This window comes from Apium graveolens, chromosome 6 (assembly GCF_009905375.1).
Source record: "Apium graveolens cultivar Ventura chromosome 6, ASM990537v1, whole genome shotgun sequence".
Lineage (NCBI taxonomy): Eukaryota > Viridiplantae > Streptophyta > Magnoliopsida > Apiales > Apiaceae > Apium > Apium graveolens.
In genome coordinates this window covers 223,621,424-223,640,152 of record NC_133652.1, presented here as the reverse complement: position 1 = coordinate 223,640,152, position 18,729 = coordinate 223,621,424, and positions in this window count along the sequence as shown.

The window sequence follows — 18,729 nt, the reverse complement described above, 5'->3', positions numbered from 1 at the left end:
TGCACCTTTGTATAGAATCTGTAGTAGCATATAAGTCATGTTGACTTTAACTAGATATGCAGAATAGGTTGATTAATTGTACATAAATGATGTCTTGTAATTCTGCATAAGTGAAATAGAGTCAAGTGCCAAAATAGCTACCGACGGATGATTAATAAAACCATCAACGGATGTTCTGAAAGTCGACGGATGATCATATGAAGAATTCAAACAACAGTTGAACAGTGAAAGCTGACACACAGCCGTCGAGATTTATACAAACACACTGTGGAAGCCCATTAACTGGGTAATAGAGGACGAAAAGCAGCAAAGCTTAAGACTGATAGTTTTTATATTTGTTCAGTCTTTTTGACTTTGTAATCTTGGTATTATATAAACCAAGAGAGTAGCAAATAGAAAAACAACTGAGATAGCTGAGAAACACAAAAATAGAGAAATCTTTGTAAGCAGAATCATTAGCATTTCTTGTATTCTCAGTAGTTCAATTTGTAAGCAGCTGTGAGCATTCCTACACACAGAGTCCTATCGATATATTATATATATCTCTGGTGGAATTGTTTAAATCCACCAGAAAGTTTTTAAAGACTCTTGTTTTTAATTACTTATATTTTGATTCTATTAAGTTTCTATTCCGCATTGTGCTAATCAAAACATTATATCTATATTCGAGTTGAACATTTTTATTTTGAGAAAAAGGTTCAAGAATTCCATTCAACCCCCCTTCTGTAATTCTTGCTATATTGTTAAGGGACTAACAATTGGTATCAGAGCAAGCACTTAATCTACAAAGAGTTTAAAGATCAAAACAATTCAGCAAGATGAACAAGAAAGATGTTGTAGTTAAGATTCCTTTTCTTGATAAAGATAATTACCATCATTGGAAGGTAAAGATGCATCTTCATATGCTTTCTCAAGATGAGGCCTATGTGGACTACATAGAAAAAGGCCCTCATGTTCCAATGAGAGCTGCAACAGGAAATGAGCCATCTGTTCCAAAGCCAAGGCATGAATGGTCTGATCCTGACATTGAACAGGTCATGAAAGATAAAAAGGCCATGAACATTCTGTTCAATGGAGTTGATGCAGACATGTTTGATAACATTATCAACTGCAAAACTGCCAAGGAAGTTTGGGACACAATACAGATAATTTGTGATGGCACTAAGCAAGTAAGAGAAAATAAAATGCAGCTCCTGATTCAGCAATATGAGCATTTTTACAATGAAGAAAGTGAGTCACTCACTGACATTTTTAGTAGATTTCAAAAACTACTAAATGCTCTTAAGTTGCATGGAAGAGTCTATCAAACTAAAGACTCCAATCTGAAATTTCTCAGATCTCTTCCAAAGGAATGGAAACCAATGACAGTCTCATTGAGAAACTCACAAGATTATAAAGAGTTTACTCTGGAGAGACTGTATGGCATTCTGAACACCTATGAGCTTGAGATAGAGCAGGATGAAAGAATGGAGAGAGGAAAGAAGAAAGGATGATCCATTGCACTAGTTGCTGATCTGGAAAAGGAGAAGGAAGTGAAGATGGAAGCTGTAGAATCAACTTCAAAGGTCTGTGAGAATAAGGGTAAGGGGCTAGCTGCAGAAAGTGAAGAATCATTGAGCCAAGATGATATGGAGGACATTGATGAGCACCTAGCATTTCTTTCAAGGAGATTTTCCAAGCTCAAGTTTAAGAAGAACTTTGGAGCAGCCAAGCCAAATAGAAACATGGTGGATAAGTCAAAATTCAAATGTTTCAAATGTGGCTTGGCAGGGCATTTTGCAAATGAGTGTAGAAAGTCAGATTCCAGTAAGAAAAGGTTTGAGTCTGTGGATTATAAGCAAAAATACTTTGATCTACTCAAACAAAAGGAAAGGGTGTCAATCTAGCCCTAATGGCCAAATCTGATGAAACAGAGACAAGTTCCTCAAGCAATCAGGGAAACAGAAAGAATCTTTGGTACATGGATAGTGGCTATTCAAGACATATGCCTGGTGATTCTACCCTGCTCACAGAGTTTAAGGAGAGAGCTGGCCCAAGTATTACTTTTGGAGATGACAACAAAGGTTATACTGTGGGATATGGCTTAATTTCAAAGGACAATGTCATCATTGAAGAGGTTGCCTTAGTGGATGGTCTCAAACACAATCTGTTGAGTATTAGCCAGCTTTGTGACAAAGGCAACTCAGTAACCTTCAACAAAGAAGCCTGTGTTGTGACTAATAATCAAAACAACAAAGTGGTTCTCACTGGTGTGAGAAGAGGAAATGTGTACCTAGCTGACTTCAACTCAACTAAAGCAGAATCTGTAACTTATCTTCTCAGTAAAGCAAGTCAAGATGAAAGTTGGCTATGGCACACGAAGCTATCCCATTTAAACTTCAAGACCATGAATGAGCTGGTAAAGAAAGAACTAGTAAGAGGCATTCCTCTAGTGGAGTTTACTAAGGATGGACTGTGTGATGCCTGCCAAAAGGGGAAGCAGATCAAAGCATCATTCAGGAAGAAACTTGATTCAGCAATTGAAGAGCCTCTGCAAGTGCTTCACATGGATCTGTTTGGACCAGTCAATGTATTGTCAATTTCAAAGAAAAGATTTTGCCTAGTAATTGTAGATGATTTTTCAAAGTTCTCGTGGACATATTTCCTAAAGTCTAAAGATGAGGCTAGTGAAATCATCATCAATCACATAAGGCAAGTTAACAATCATCCTGATTTCAAAGTTAGAAGAATCAGGAGTGACAATGGAACTGAGTTCAAGAACTATGTCATGAGAGCATTTTGTGAGGAAAATGGGATCTTGCATGAGTTTTCAGCAGCAAGGACTCCACAACAGAATGGAGTAGTGGAAAGAAAGAACAGATCTCTTATTGAAGCTGCAAGGACAATGCTTGAAGAATCAAAATTACCAACTTATTTTTGGGCTGAAGCTGTAAACACTGCATGCTACACTCAGAATATCGCTATGATTAATCAAGCAAGATTCATGACTCCTTATCAATTGTTCAAGAACAAGAAGCCAACTCTAAACTTTCTTCATGTCTTTGGCTGTAAATGCTATATTCTGAGAAATCAAACTGATCAAAATGGCAAGTTTGATGCTAAAGCAGATGAAGGAATTTTTGTTGGATATGCTGTTGGTAAAGCATATAGAGTCTACAATCTAAGAACCAACATTGTTGTGGAATCTATACATGTTGTGTTTGATGATAAAAAGATTGAAGGACTGAAAGATGGAGATTATCATGAGAGCCTCAAATTCGACAATGTTGAGATAGTCAGTGATGAAAGTGATGATGAGAGTGATCAAGAAACAGTGCCTAAGGATAATGCAGACAAATCTACCACCAATGAAGCACAAAACTCAACATCCGTCGAGTTGCATAATGCTTCATCCGTCGGAAGGCAATCTGTGTTATCCGTCGGAAGACAACCTGCCTCATACGTCGGTACTCAAAATTCACCATCCGCCGGGTTATCAAAAGGAGCAGGAAGTCAAGGTAGATCACCCATAGAAAGTACCCATTTCTCAAATCAAAGATCCACAAACTCAGGGGGAGTTTCTAGCAATCAAAACTCAATCACACATCAAGACAACATTGAGGTCTCTTCATCTAGAGCTAATCTACCTCAACCAAGAAAATGGACAAAAGATCACCCCTTTAAACTGATTATTGGTGATGTTTCTTCTAGAGTTCAAACAAGGAGAGCAACTCAAGAAGAATGTCTATACAACAGCTTTCTGTCAAAGGAAGAACCAAGAAAGGTAGAAGAAGCCTTGTTAGATCCTGATTGGATTTTAGCTATACAGGAGGAGCTAAACCAATTTGAAAGGAATAAAGTATGGAAGCTGGTACCCAAGCCTAAAGGAAAGAATCCAATAGACACCAAATGGGTATTCAGAAACAAGATGGATGAAAATGGCATAGTAGTAAGGAACAAAGCCAGATTGGTTGCTAAAGGCTATTGCCAGCAAGAAGGAATAGATTTTGATGAAACATTTGCTCCTGTTGCAAGACTTGAAGCCATCAGAATCTTCTTAGCCTATGCAGCCCATGCCAATTTCAAGGTCTATCAAATGGATGTCAAAAGTGCCTTTCTGAATGGAGATTTGGAGGAAGAAATGTATGTTAGTCAACCTCCTGGCTTTGAAGATCCAAAGTTTCCAGAGTATGTCTATTATCTACTGAAAGCACTTTATGGACTGAAGCAAGCACCTAGAGCCTGGTATGACACTTTATCAAAGTTCCTTTTGGAAAATCACTTCACAAGAGGTACTGTAGATAAAACTTTATTTTTCAGAAATGTCAATGTCTCTAGCATACTTGTTCAAATTTATGTAGATGATATTATTTTTTGCTCTACAGATGAGAAACTTTGTAAAAAGTTTGCCAAACTGATGCAAAGTAAGTATGAAATGAGTATGATGGGAGAACTAACCTACTTTCTTGGTTTACAAGTTAAGCAAGTTAGTGATGGAATATTCATTAGTCAAACTAAATATATTTTTGATCTTTTAAAGAAGTTTGATCTAATGGATTGCACATCTGCAAAAACTCCCATGGCCACTGCAACTAAGCTTGAATTAAACACTACTGAAAAGTCTGTTGATATTTCAAGCTATAGAGGCATGGTTGGCTCACTTTTGTACTTAACAGCTAGTAGGCCAGATATAATGTTTGCTACATGTTTATATGCTAAATTTCAGGATGATCCTAGAGAATCTCACTTGATAGCTATTAAGAGAATTTTCAGATATCTCAAGGGAACACCAAAACTTGGCATTTGGTATCCTAGAGATTCTGGTTTTGATCTAATTGGTTATTCAGATGTAGACTATGCAGGTTGCAGAATTGATAGAAAGAGCACAACAGGAACTTGTCAATTTCTAGGAAACAAGCTTGTGTCCTGGTTCAGTAAAATGCAAAATTCAGTTTCTACTTCTACAGCTGAAGCTGAATATATTGTTGCTGGCAGTTGCTGTGCACAGATTTTATGGATGAAAAATCAATTGTTAGACTATGGTTTGCAAGTTGAGAGGATTCCTATTTTCTGTGAACACAAGTGCAATTGCCATCACTGAAAATCCAGTGCAACATTCAAGGACAAAGCACATAGACATCAAGTACCATTTCATAAGGGAACATGTAATGAATGGTACTGTAGAGTTACATTTTGTTCCAAGTGAGAAGCAACTTGCAGATATCTTTACCAAGCCACTGGATGAATCCACCTTTTCAAGGTTGGTAAGTGAGTTAGGTATGCTTAATTAATCTTGAATTTATCTGAGTTATTTTGCAAGTTGAAATGTATCCAGAAATTTAGCTGATTTTTAGTCATGGATGAAATTTTGGCTAATTCAAAATTTGCATCTCGACGGATGACCATTATCCATCGAGTTGAGTCATCCGTCGATATACTATTGGCAAATCAAAATCAATTACTTTTCTGAAATCTTTTAAAACTCGACGGATAACAGTTTATCCTCAATCGTCGAATTGTCTAAATCTTAACCGTTAATTCCCTGAACATTACACTCGAGTATACTTACAGTTTGTAAGCATTACACGACGGATAATGGGTAGAATTTTTACAGTTTATTTTTAAACGGCTATTTTAGATAATTTCTATTGGGTAATTTACTTTTATTTATTATTTTTATCCGTTGTTTTTGAGATAGTATAAAAGCTTATTTCATTCCAATTATTTTCTTTTATCATTCTCAAATTCAACTGCTTTTATTTTATTCTCTCTCAAGCAAATATCCTCTTTCTCTTCAAGCTTTCATTTTCTAACAATGGCACATGTAGTAAAGATTATGTCTCAAACTGGGTTCATTTATGAGAAGAACAACTTCACTGCTTTGGTCAATAAGGGTATTCAGCAATCAGAAGACTATCACAAGATGATGGACTTTGTGAAGAACTGCAAGTTAAGTTATGCCATGCTTGAATCACCCACAATTTTCTGTGAAGTTGTTGAAGAGATGTGGACCACTGCAATCTACAACTCTACTGACAAAACCATCACTCTAACTATCAAAGGTAATGAGTTCTGTATCAATAGTGATGTGATAAAAGCATGTTTCAAAATTCCTGATGATAATGTAACTTCACCACACAATGACACTGATATTATCAATATGCTTAATTCCATGCATTATGCACTTCCAACTACTAAGCTAAGTGATATTAAAAGATTAGGTCTTAGGAAGGAATGGAGTTTCATTTGTGATGTTGTGACTAAAGTTTTCTCTGGAAAAATCAGTAATTTTGATTCTGTGAACATTTCCATGCTTAACATGCTATACATGCTAGTTACAAATAAATTTTACAATTTCAGTGACCTTGTCTTGTATGAGTTAGGTTTTAAACTAGGTGAGTTAGCCAAAAGGGGAAAGAATGTATATTATGCTAGATTTTTCATGCTATTGGCTAACCATCTTTGTCAAGAGATTGTACTTGAGAACCCAAACAACAAATTGGCTTGTTGGGTTCAAGAGAGAAGAATCATTGCATATTTGAACAGAGCCAACCATCATAGGGATGTGCCAATGTTCTACTTTCCTATAATGCAGACACCTCAGGTAAGTGAGGTAAGTTCATCCATACCCTCAACTATTCCAATCTCCTCAATTTCTTTGAGTTCAAGAGTAGCTATGGCAACTGTGACAATGACCAAACAGTTGCCTACCAAAGCTGCCAAAACAACTGTAATTTCTAAATCCAAGTCAAAGAAAACCCCCTCTGGTATCTCTCAAAAGGTACCAGTTGAAAAATCCACCAAAGCCAAAGAGGGGAGTGTAAAGGAGGGCCAGTTAGGTGAGGGAAGGGGTGAACATCAAAGAAACCCCAAGGATAAGGTTGGAGAGTTGAGTGAATCCCAGCCTAGCCATACTGCAGTTTCCCAACAAACTGCAGTGCTTAAAAAGGACAAAAGCTCACTTCTAGCTGCATCCTCCCAAAAGGATGTGGCTATTGAACATAGCTCTCATCCAAGAGCATAGGCCAAAAGGGTTAGGGATACAAGCTCACCCCAAACTTACACAAGAAAGAAGAAATCCAAAACCGCTGGGGATGCACAGGGCACACACAGTGCAAACTGGTGCTAAAGACACAGTCCCTGCACTTTCTCAAATTCAGTTTGATGTGGCTCCAATAAATGTGGAGTCACAGCCAAAATCTCTTATAATAGAAGCCTCCGAAACACCATACTCACCAACAAACTCTCTGGAAGTGGATATGATAAACACTTCAATTCCTGATTCCCCTTCTTTAACTCTGTTGGGGAAGCCAAAATCTAGTGCAAGTGAGCATCATCTTTTAGATGATTTGTGGCGCCCCAAAACCCGGGGTCAGGAGTCTCGAAAGACACTATCTAAACTCACACAACTCACACTATAATATGTAAATACTCACGCTTCACGACCCCACACTTAACACACACACACTACAGGTTATTGTCTTGGAAACGAACCATCATTACTAGAGAAATTTTATTACAACCCAAATGTAATTAGTCTTACTGGGGGTGACCTTTAAGTAAGGTTAATCCGCCGGCCGAATATACGCTTCTTATTTCTTATTTTACATAAACCATACTTATAAATAAGCCGAACTATAAATAACTGAAAACTAATCCAACTTATTCCAACTACCTGAGGTACTGCACCAAACAATCTACGGAACAACTGGCCATTTCCTACCCGTTTCCTGGCTGTGGTTCTCATGGCAGGCATCTTGATTCACTGTTGTGTTGTGTCAATTTAAGAAAACAAGTGTGAGCTAAGATGCTCAGCATAATAATGTACAGTATGAAAATGACTGTATAAAAACATCATATATTATATATATGTTTTATTTAAAAGTAGATTTCTCGGTGTCCCACACCTTCTTATGAGAATAATTCTTATAAGGGGTTTTTATAACCTGCAAATACCTTAATAGTAATCCCAGCACCTAGGCTTGGGTTACGGTATTGCATATCAATTCCAATTGGAAGATTTTGGACATCTCACAAGAGCCACCGCATACGATGATCAGTCGTCCTACGGAAAGTAACCTTCTTTACTAGTAAAAGGACTAATACCGTCATCTCTCGGGTATCACCCTGGCCGCATTCGGGCTACGTGTCCCATTTTTGAGTATACACATACTTCACAAGTTCCTGAGTACATAAAGTACCTTCTCCTGCGGTACCTTTGGTAGCCCATCCAGCACACGTAGTACCAGAGTCTACCCCTCCATTGTCCTTCAACAGAATTCTATCCATCCCGGGAACTTGAACCACATCGAAGTTCCCCAAGCATTTTGCTTGTTGATAGAGATTATTTATCTTTTTAGAATATAAGTGTATATATATGTATATATGTACTTCCGAGAATTTTGGAGGAAGTACTAGGGATGTGAGTTGACCGTTGTCAACAAATAATTAATAAGGGGAAAAGTTTCTTCTAGAAAATATATTCAATATAATAATAAGTCGGGATAATATTCACCGACGATCTGAAATTATTCGAATGATACTTCTAAATCAGAAGGTATATCAGGATCTATGATCTTTAAATCAATAACAATCCTTAAATAAATAATTATTAATTAAATAGTAGTCTATAAATAATTAAATGATAATTGATATTCATCATACCTCGAATGAGTTATTCTTTTAAAAGATTTATTTAAACAGTGTTCCTCAACTAGTTTGTGTTTACATAATTAATAATCTATATGATTAATTGGATTTGAAACAAATAAACGTTGAAGTATACTCCTCCTATAATAAAGTAATACGTATATAATATTTAATATCTGATAGGGATAAATAAATTATGATTGTATAATTAAATACTGCATTAATTGTACAAGTTGTGGGCTGCTAGGCCCAATAAAAAGATATATGAAACTCAGACCAGAAAGGTTAAGCCTGATGGACCAGATCAGGCCTGATGGAATAAAAAAGGCCCAAAAGCCCTAATTATTAATTAATTTCGTAATTAATTAATAAGGGAAAAATCAGCTATTGAGAAGAGTCCCGATAAGGATATAAATCCTTATAGATTAGCCTCAAGGGGACCTAAAAGGATAAGGAATCAGCTTCCTACTTCCTAGGACTCCTAAGTCTATCCTAATTCAGAGGCTTGTCCACCAAGTCTCCTATACCAAGTCCAATTCAAGGACTCCCACATCTATATAAGGGGTCTCACCCCCACCAATCAGAACTACGTTTTTTGGCTTGATTCTCTAATTCACAGAGATACGTAGGCATCTCGTAAAGGCAGATTGAGCCACGAAACACGAGAGCAGCCATTAAAGGCCTTGAGCTCCCGAATCTTAGTATTAAATACAACAAGTAATAACCTTGATTTCTTATCCATAACATTTGGCGCCGTCTGTGGGAAAAACGCAACAACAACCATGGCGAGAACACGGAGAACAACCAGCACTCTGGAGGAGGGAACACCATCAGGGACAACCCAGGTGATTTCATCAACCGTGGAGGTTCCTCCCCATTCAACTTATGCATCTACTCAGGGGGAAGCCCAGACAGGGGCAACTCATCCTCAGCCACAAGGGACAACTCCCCCGATTATTCAAGGTACGAATCCTCAAGTTCAACAAATACATATACCTGTGAATTCTCGACCCGTCGGGTATGAATATTCAACTATTGTTACTACTAACCCCCCTTATGGGATGCCCCTTCACCCTGAGGTTGGAGGAAGTGGATATGCTGGGCGAAGCGAAGCACGAGGGCGGTCGCCCCCCTATATACGAGGTTTGGATCCTATCCCTGAGGATCGGGAATTTTCTGGTCCATACACTGAGAGAGACTTCGAATCTTCGGATGATGAAGTGGCCCCGAGAAGGAGGCGTCCTGGAAAAGAGCCAATGGCCGATGGAAGGCAACGCCCCCAAAGCACCCCAGGGGCGAATCCCCAAGAAGTGCAGGAAAAGATCAGGGCTCATGAGGCTGAAATCCAAAGGCTGAGGCGTGACTTGGAGGCTCACCAAGCCACCAGAACCCACATACCACCTAGGGGGAGAAATCCTCCTCCTATCATAGACCTGGATGGTCCGGTAAGAAGAAGGGCTGCTGTCCCAAGAACTGATCCAAGCAATCTCCTTCCCCTTGGAGATCCTGATGATCCAACTCCACCCTTCACAGAAGAGATAATGAATGCCCATATCTCAAGGAAATTCAAGATGCCCACTATCAAAGCCTATGATGGCACGGGAGACCCCGCTAATCATGTTAGGACATTCTCTAATGCACTGCTGCTGCAACCCGTGAATGATGCTATAAAATGTCGGGCCTTTCCTCAAACCCTGTCGGGTATGGCTCAAAGATGGTACAGTCGCCTACCCCCAAACTCTATTGGATCATTCAGAGAACTAAGTCAGGCTTTTATTAAGCAATTCATCAGTGGAAGAGTCCATGAGAAAAGTTCAGCATCTCTTATGAGTCTTGTGCAGGGAGCTAAGGAATCCTTAAGAGATTACCTGAATCGTTTTACAAAGGAGGCTTTAAAAGTCCCAGATCTTGATGATAAGGTAGCCATGATAGCATTGCAACAAGGAACTAGGGATGAGTTTTTTAAGATGTCTTTGGCCAAACGACCCCCTGAGAGCATGTTGCAGCTCCAAGAGAGGGCAGGGAAGTATATCAAGGTTGAAGAAAGTATGAGGAAGACCGTAGTAAGTAATGAGCCCATTGGAGGCAAGAAACGAAAAACTGATTTGGAGTATATCGCTAAGGATAAATATCCTAGAACTGAACAAAACCCTGATTCAACCCCCAAGAAGGGAGGACCTGGGCAAAAGTTCACTGAATACGCTAAGCTGAATGCTCCCAGAAGTCAGATTTTGATGGAGATTGAGAAAGACAGAGATATTCGCTGGCCTAAGCCCTTGAAGGCTGATCCCGCCAAGCTAGATAAGGGCAAGTATTGCAGGTTTCACAAAGATGTTGGCCATGACACCGATGAGTGTAGGCAGTTGAAAGATGAAATTGAGTTTTTGATCCGAAAAGGAAGGCTGAACAAGTATACTGGAGATGGAGGAGACAGAAACAATAATGGAAGGAAGAATTTTGAAGATCGTAGGAGGGACCAAGATGATCAGGGGCGGAATCCCCAACCTAGAGGACCAGTTATAAACACCATTTATGGAGGGCCGAGACCTCGAGGGCCTGTGATAAACACGATCTTTGGAGGTCCAACTGCTGCTGGATTGTCCAAAAATTCCAGAAAGGCATATACTAGAGAGGTTATGCATATTGTTGGAGAAGCCCCGAAGAGGGCCAGGACAGAAGTAACATTGGCTTTTGATGATTCCGACCTAGAGGGTGTGAAGTTTCCCCATGATGACCCGCTGGTCATAACGCCGATAATAGGAAATAGCCCGGTTAAGAGGGTCCTTGTGGATAATGGTGCTTCTGTGGATATCTTGCTCCACGACACCTTTCTAAGGATGGGGTATAACGAATCCCAGTTGACACCAACCGACATGCCGATATATGGATTTGCTGGAGTAGAATGTCCTGTGGAAGGGATAATTAAATTGCCAACCACCATAGGTACGGAGCCAAGGCAAGCAACGCAGATGCTGGATTTTGTGGTGGTAAAGGCTAGTTCAACTTATAATGCTATCATGGGGAGAACAGGGATACATGCCTTCAAGGCAGTCCCCTCTTCCTACCATTCAGTCATGAAGTTTCCCACCCGAAACGGGATTGGAGAAGAGAGGGGAGATCAAAAAATGGCTAGAAGCTGTTATGTGGCCTCTTTGAGGGCAGATGGAGTCGGGGGGCAGGTTCTTCCTATTGAAGATATGGATGTTCGAGAAAATGATGAGAATAGAGGAAGGCCAGCAGAAGAATTGGTTTCGGTTCCTTTAGATCCCAAGAATCCTGAGAGGATGACTTTCATTGGAGCTACATTAGAGGAGCCCCTTAGAGGGAAGTTAGTGAAATTTTTGCAAGAAAATAGTGATGTGTTTGCATGGTCAGCAGCTGATATGCCAGGCATAGACCCGGAGTTAATTACCCACAAGTTAAACGTGGATCCAAGCCGGAAGACAGTGAAACAAAAGAAAAGAAATTTTGCCCCGGAAAGACAAGAGGCTATAAAGCAGGAAGTGGAAAAGCTCTTAGAGGCTGGTTTCATTGAGGAGATTCAATTTCCGGAGTGGTTAGCAAACCCTGTAATGGTGAAGAAGGCTAATGGAAAGTGGAGGATGTGTATAGACTTCACCGATCTGAATGATGCATGCCCCAAAGACTGTTTTCCGCTGCCTAGAATTGATACTTTGATTGATGCCACCGCTGGACATGAGATGCTGAGTTTCATGGATGGGTTTAGCGGATACAACCAGATCAAAATGCATAAGGATGACGTTCCAAAGGTATCATTTTTCACTGACTTTGGCGTTTATTGTTATCTTGTTATGGCGTTTGGTCTCAAGAATGCAGGAGCCACCTATCAAAGGTTGGTGAATAAAATTTTTAAGGATCTTATTGGGAAGACTATGGAAGTCTATGTTGATGACATGCTAGTCAAGAGTCTAGTAAAGACTGATCATATAACCCATTTGAGGGAAGCTTTTGAGGTCCTGAGGTACCACAAGATGATGTTGAATCCCACGAAGTGTGCTTTCGGAGTAGGATCTGGAAAATTCTTGGGATTGATGGTCTCAAAGAGGGGAATTGAGGCTAACCCCGATAAAATAAAGGCAATCCTGGACATGGAACCCCCAAAAACTGTCAAGGATGTTCAGAAACTCACAGGAAGGGTTGCTGCGCTAGGACGATTCATCTCCAAGTCAGGAGACAAGTGCTTGTCATTCTTCAAGTCATTAAAGAACATTAAAGACTTTGTATGGAGTGAGGAAAATCAGAAGGCATTTGAAGAGTTAAAGAAGTATATGGGCCAGGCCCCGTTGTTGGCCAAGCCAGTTCTGGGTGAAGTTTTATTCTTGTACTTGGCTGTTTCAGAAAGCGCCTTGAGCGCGGTGTTGGTTAAGGAGGAACTAAAAGTCCAGAAACCCGTATACTATGTCAGCAAAATTTTGCATGGTGCTGAATTGAATTATTCAGCCATTAGGAAATTCGCTTTAGCCTTGATAATGGCTTCAAGAAAGCTGCGTCCTTATTTTCAAGCTCACCAAATTGAAGTGCTAACAAATCAGCCACTGAGAAATATCATTCACAGTCCCAAGGCAAGTGGGAGACTGATTAAGTGGGCAATAGAATTGGGAGAGTTCGATCTCAAGTATAAGCCACGTATGGCCATAAAAGCCCAGGCACTAGCTGACTTCGTGGTGGAATGTACCATACCCAACCAAGAAGTCGGGGGGCAGGAAGATACCACACCTCAAGACAAGGGAGTCGACAATGGGGACAAGGAGAAAGAATATTGGGTTGTCTATTTTGATGGAGCATCAAAAACAAATTCCAGTGGAGCAGGGTTGGTTTTGCAAAGCCCTGATGGATTCTTAATTGAGTATGCCATGAAGCTAGACTTCCCAACCACAAACAATGAGGCAGAGTATGAAGCCCTGATTGCTGGCCTTGGTCTAGCTGGGACACTTAGAGTCAAAAACTTAAAGGTCCGTGGAGACTCGAAGTTGATCATATCCCAGGTAAAGGGAGAATTTGAAGCAAGGGATGATACGATGGCAAAGTATGTTCGCCTAGTAAGGGCTGTGATGACCCAATTTAATGAATGCCATGTTGAACACATTCCAAGGGAAGAAAATGCTAAAGCAGATGCGCTATCAAAGTTTGCTTCATCCGAGATTGAAGAAAGTTCAGGAAGTGTGTACTTCCGTGTTTTGAAGACACGAAGCATAGATGTTAAGCTTGTGGCTCCCGTAGGCTTGGGGACGTCATGGATTGATCCCATCAAGGCTCACATTCAGACCGGTTGGTTGCCAAGCGATACAATTGAGGCACGGAAGTTAACTGTTCGAGCACTAAGGTACTCTTTGATAGATGGGATTCTATATAAAAGATCTTTCGTGGTTCCTTACTTGAGGTGTCTCAGGCCCGATGAGGCACACTTAGCTCTTGAGGAAGTGCATGGAGGTATTTGTGGGCAACACTTGGGGGGCAGGGCCTTGGCTCATAAGATAACTCGTTTAGGCTTCTATTGGCCAGAAATGATGGCTGATGCCAAAGAATATGTAAAGAAGTGTGATCGTTGTCAGAAGCATGCACCAGTCGCTAGACAACCCCCCGAGATGCTGACCTCTATCAACTCACCTATTCCCTTTGCTATGTGGGGGATGGATATTCTAGGGCCTTTTCCTATGGCCACAGCACAAAGGAAGTTTCTGATTGTAGCCATTGATTATTTCACCAAGTGGATCGAAGCCAAACCTTCGGCCAAAATCACAACTAAGCAGGTTGCACAATTCCTGTGGGAAAACATTATGTGCCGATATGGAATTCCCCGTATCCTCGTCACTGACAATGGAACACAATTCAACAACGAGGAATTCAAGAAGTATTGCGAAGAAAATGAAATTGAGTTACGGTTCACCTCTGTGGCTCACCCGCAAGCCAATGGGCAAGCGGAGGTAGCAAATCGGATAATCCTGGATGGACTAAAGAAGAGGATCGAGAAGTCAAGAAATAATTGGGTAGATGAGATACTTCCAATATTATGGGCCTACAGGACTACTTGTAGAGTCACGACAGATGCAACTCCTTTCATGTTGGCATATGGGGCGGAAGCAGTAGTTCCCGTGGAGATATCACATTCCTCTCCAAGGATTCAGGCCTTCGATGAGAAAGAAAATGAGGAAGGGCAGAGATTAGCCCTGGATTTAATTGATGAAGTGCGAGATAAAGCACACGCAAAGATAGTAGAATATCAGAAAAAGGCTTCATTCTACTACAACCTAAGGGTTAAAGAGAGGTTTTTCAAACAAGGTGACCTAGTCTTGAGAAAAATAGAGGCTTCTGGTGTCGGACAGAAAGGAAAGCTTGCCCCAAATTGGGAAGGGCCGTATAGAGTCAAGAGCGTTCAGGGTAGAGGAACCTACAAGCTGGAGACTATGGATGGTTTTGAAGTCCCGAGAACCTGGCACGCACAAAACCTGAAGGTTTACTACGTGTAAGATGGTCGAAGTACGATTCTCACTTGTCATTATGACAAGTAGGTTTTAAAGCACCTTGAAGCTTTGTTTGCATAGTATTTTTCTTTTTTAGTTATTATTGATTAGGGTCGAACCCATGCTATGTAAGGTTTTGAAAAACCAGACTTCAAACTGAAGAAATCAAAATTATTTCAACCTATGGATGTTTGAGTTGTGATAACACTGGTGTGGCCAATTAGTTCAAGCTTGAATGCATATTAAAGTATCAGAAACATAAAGGAGAAAAATGCGAATAAGGAAAGAAGCATATAAAATAACCCCGGAGGGTAATAAGATCTGATACAAACAAAAGTCCAGACATAAATTAAGGATCAAATTACAGAATAGAAAAACTACTCCTCCATGTGGGAGCCTTCATTCTCTTTCTCCTTATCAGCGCCTTCAGCGTCCTTCGCAGGAGAAGCGGGAGGAGAAGCAGTGTTAGGATCCAAGATGCGATCATCTGGCTGAGGGGAGTTAAAGAGGGCATCTATGCTGTCCTCCGACTCAGCCTGCTCAGGACTTATAAAGTCCTTAGGGTTGACTAAGCCCGGGTACTTCTCAGAAACCGCCTTCACGGCCGCGTCCCATCCCTGAGTAAACTGTAGGGAATAAAGACCCTCATCATGAATCTCCATGAGATTCTTAAACTTGTCAGAATCCATGTAGTCATCGATGAGCTTATCCTTATCGCTCCTAAGTTTCACCAGCTCGGAATGAGCCTGAGCTAGCTCCTCTTTCTTCGTGTCCAGCTTCTTCTCCAGGACCTTGGCTCTCTCCTCCCATTTCTTCATCTCTTTCTCAAACCCATCTGAGTTACCCTTCCAGGACCTAGCCTGATGGAGGGCCGCCTGGAAGTAGGTATTACTCTGCAAAGAAATATGTATGAGTTAGCACAAGTTCGTTGGAATACAAGAAAGTTGGGATTCAAAGAAGGAGAGAAATAAAATTACCGCAGCTTGGGCTTGAGAACCCAGAAGCTCAATAGTCTCAATATCACTCCCCGTAACAATGTCAGTAAAGTCATGGGGAGTGACGGAGTGATAAGACCAATCTTTAGCGTGTTTGGTGGATCCAACCACCGTATCGCTCCTCCTGAAGCCCCAGTTAGGCCTGAAGGAATGTGCCTTAAGTGGAGGATCCACATCGTCCCCCAGCTCGACCACCGGGACGTGGGGCTTAAGAAAAGAAGGACCGTCAGGTTTGCTCCTAGGGTCCCTGTTTAGCTTGGCCCTTTTCTGACGGCCTGACTCCCCCTCCTTAGGCCTGTTAACATTATTGATGGCCTCGCAAGCTGAAAGGAAAAGTAGAAGGAACATTAAAATCCAGAAAAAAAAAAGAAAAAGTGCGATTAAAGAGAAGGAAAAATAATTACGCAGGTATAAATTTACCCTTATCACTGGCCTGGGAGAGACCAACTTTCTTCAAGGAAAACTCCTCTAAAAGGGTTCAGGTATCCGTTTTCCCATCATCTGAAATTAAGGCCTGGTAGGCCACCTCCTCCTCATCAGTCAATCTGATACTACCAGGACTACCATCTGATACCTTGCAAAATGGCCTACGGAAGAGTGTGGCCCAATCACCCCCAGCCCAGGTCAGCCTCACAAACTCATCCCTCCATTTAGGGTTGTTCTCGACTATAGAGTTACTATCAAAGATATGGGGAACTTTGGGTCGTTGGCGAATTAAAACCCATCCCGGTTGACTCATGGAGCTATTATAGAATTGGAAAACTTTCCTAAAGACAGCTACGGAAAGAGGGAAGTTATTCCTGAGACAAAGGACCATAAAACATATAATATTCCTCCAGGCGTTGGGAGGGAGTTGACAAGGGTTGATTTGTACATCGGCTAATAAACGAGGAATAAATTCGTGGAATGGGAACCTAAGACCTGCGGTCAGGGCTCCTCGATAAATGAACAGGGTATCCCCCTCCCAATTACAAGTCCTATCCCCAGGGGCGGCTGGAGTGATCCTAAGGTGGGGTGGAAGTCTGTACAGGGTGTTCATAGACTCTATTCTACCATCTAACTCATGAAAAGTGTTACCATGATTATACGAATCTAACTCAGATAGAGAAGGATATTCATCACCTCTCGAGTTAATCATGTCAATGAGAGAAGTATATGGAGATTGAATTTGAATGTTTGTACCTCTCTTAGAGACATTCATCTTCTGCAAACGAGCCAAGTCGCGGTCCGCCATTGATATACTTCATTTAAAAGCTTGAAACCCAGAAATACTTGAGAATGGTGGAGCTACAGTGGCTGTGTGCTCGCCGGAAATCGCCTACTCAAAGGGAGAACTCTAGAGAAGTTTGTAGAAGAAAATGAGAAATGAGAAGTGAAGTGAGGATTCTCACTTCACACTACACTTATATAGGCGAAAAGCTCGGAATACGAGGCGTTTCTAGGCCCATTTAGCCAGGCCCAACCTAAAAGGCCGTCTACTAGAAATATCAGGAATAATCTAGAAGCTCATATGGAAAATGAATGGTCAAAAATCGACCAGAGTTTTAAACTGGATCGATCGGAGTCCTGATCGATACAAAAAAGAATCCTGATCGATATATTATTCGAACAGAAGGGAAGAAATCCCCTAAGATCGATCAGAGTCCTGATCGATACAAGAGAGAATCCTGATCGATATATTATTCGAACAGAAGGGAAGAAATCCCCTAAGATCGATCAGAGTCCTGATCGATACAAGAGAGAATCCTGATCGATATATTATTCGAACAGAAGGGAAGAAATCCCCTAAATCCGATCAGAGTCCTGATCGATACAAAAGAGAATCCTGGTCGATATATTATTCGAACAGAAGGGAAGAAATCCCCTAAGATCGATCAGAGTCCTGATCGATACCAAAGAGAATCCTGGTCGATATATTATTCGAACAGGAGGGAAGAAATCCCCTAAGATCGATCAGAGTCCTGATCGACACAGAAGAAAATCCTGATCGATATTCCATTTGATCAGAATGATAGAAAATCACTTAATTCGATCAGAGTCCTGATCGAAATCGATCAGGAATCCTGATCGATTAAGCACGTGTAACAGTCGACTAGGGTGTCACTTTGAAGATCAATTCGATCAGAGCCCTGATCGAAATCGATCAGGAATCCTGTCGACCAGAGTGTAAGATCCTGAGTTAATTCGATCAGGATCCTGATCGAAATCGAGCAGGAATTCTGATCGATTTGGCTGAATCCTGATCAATTTCTTCTGCATCCTAATCAATTTTGTATGCATTTTAAGCCAGAAAATTGCGGATAAATCCAGAAAATTACGGATAAATCCAGAAAATTGCGGATAAATTCAGAAAATTACGGATAAATCCAGGAAATTAAGGATAAATCCCAGAAATTAAGGGAAAATTCCAGAAATTAAGGATAAATCCCGGAAATTAAGGGAAAAATCCAGAAATTAAGGAATAAATCCAGAAATTAAGGATAAATCCCAGAAATTAAGGGAAAATTCCAGAAATTAAGGATAAATCCCAGAAATTAAGGGAAAAATCCAGAAATTAGGGAAAATTCCAGAAATTAAGGATAAATCCCAGAAATTAAGGGAAAAATCCAGAAATTAAGGAATAA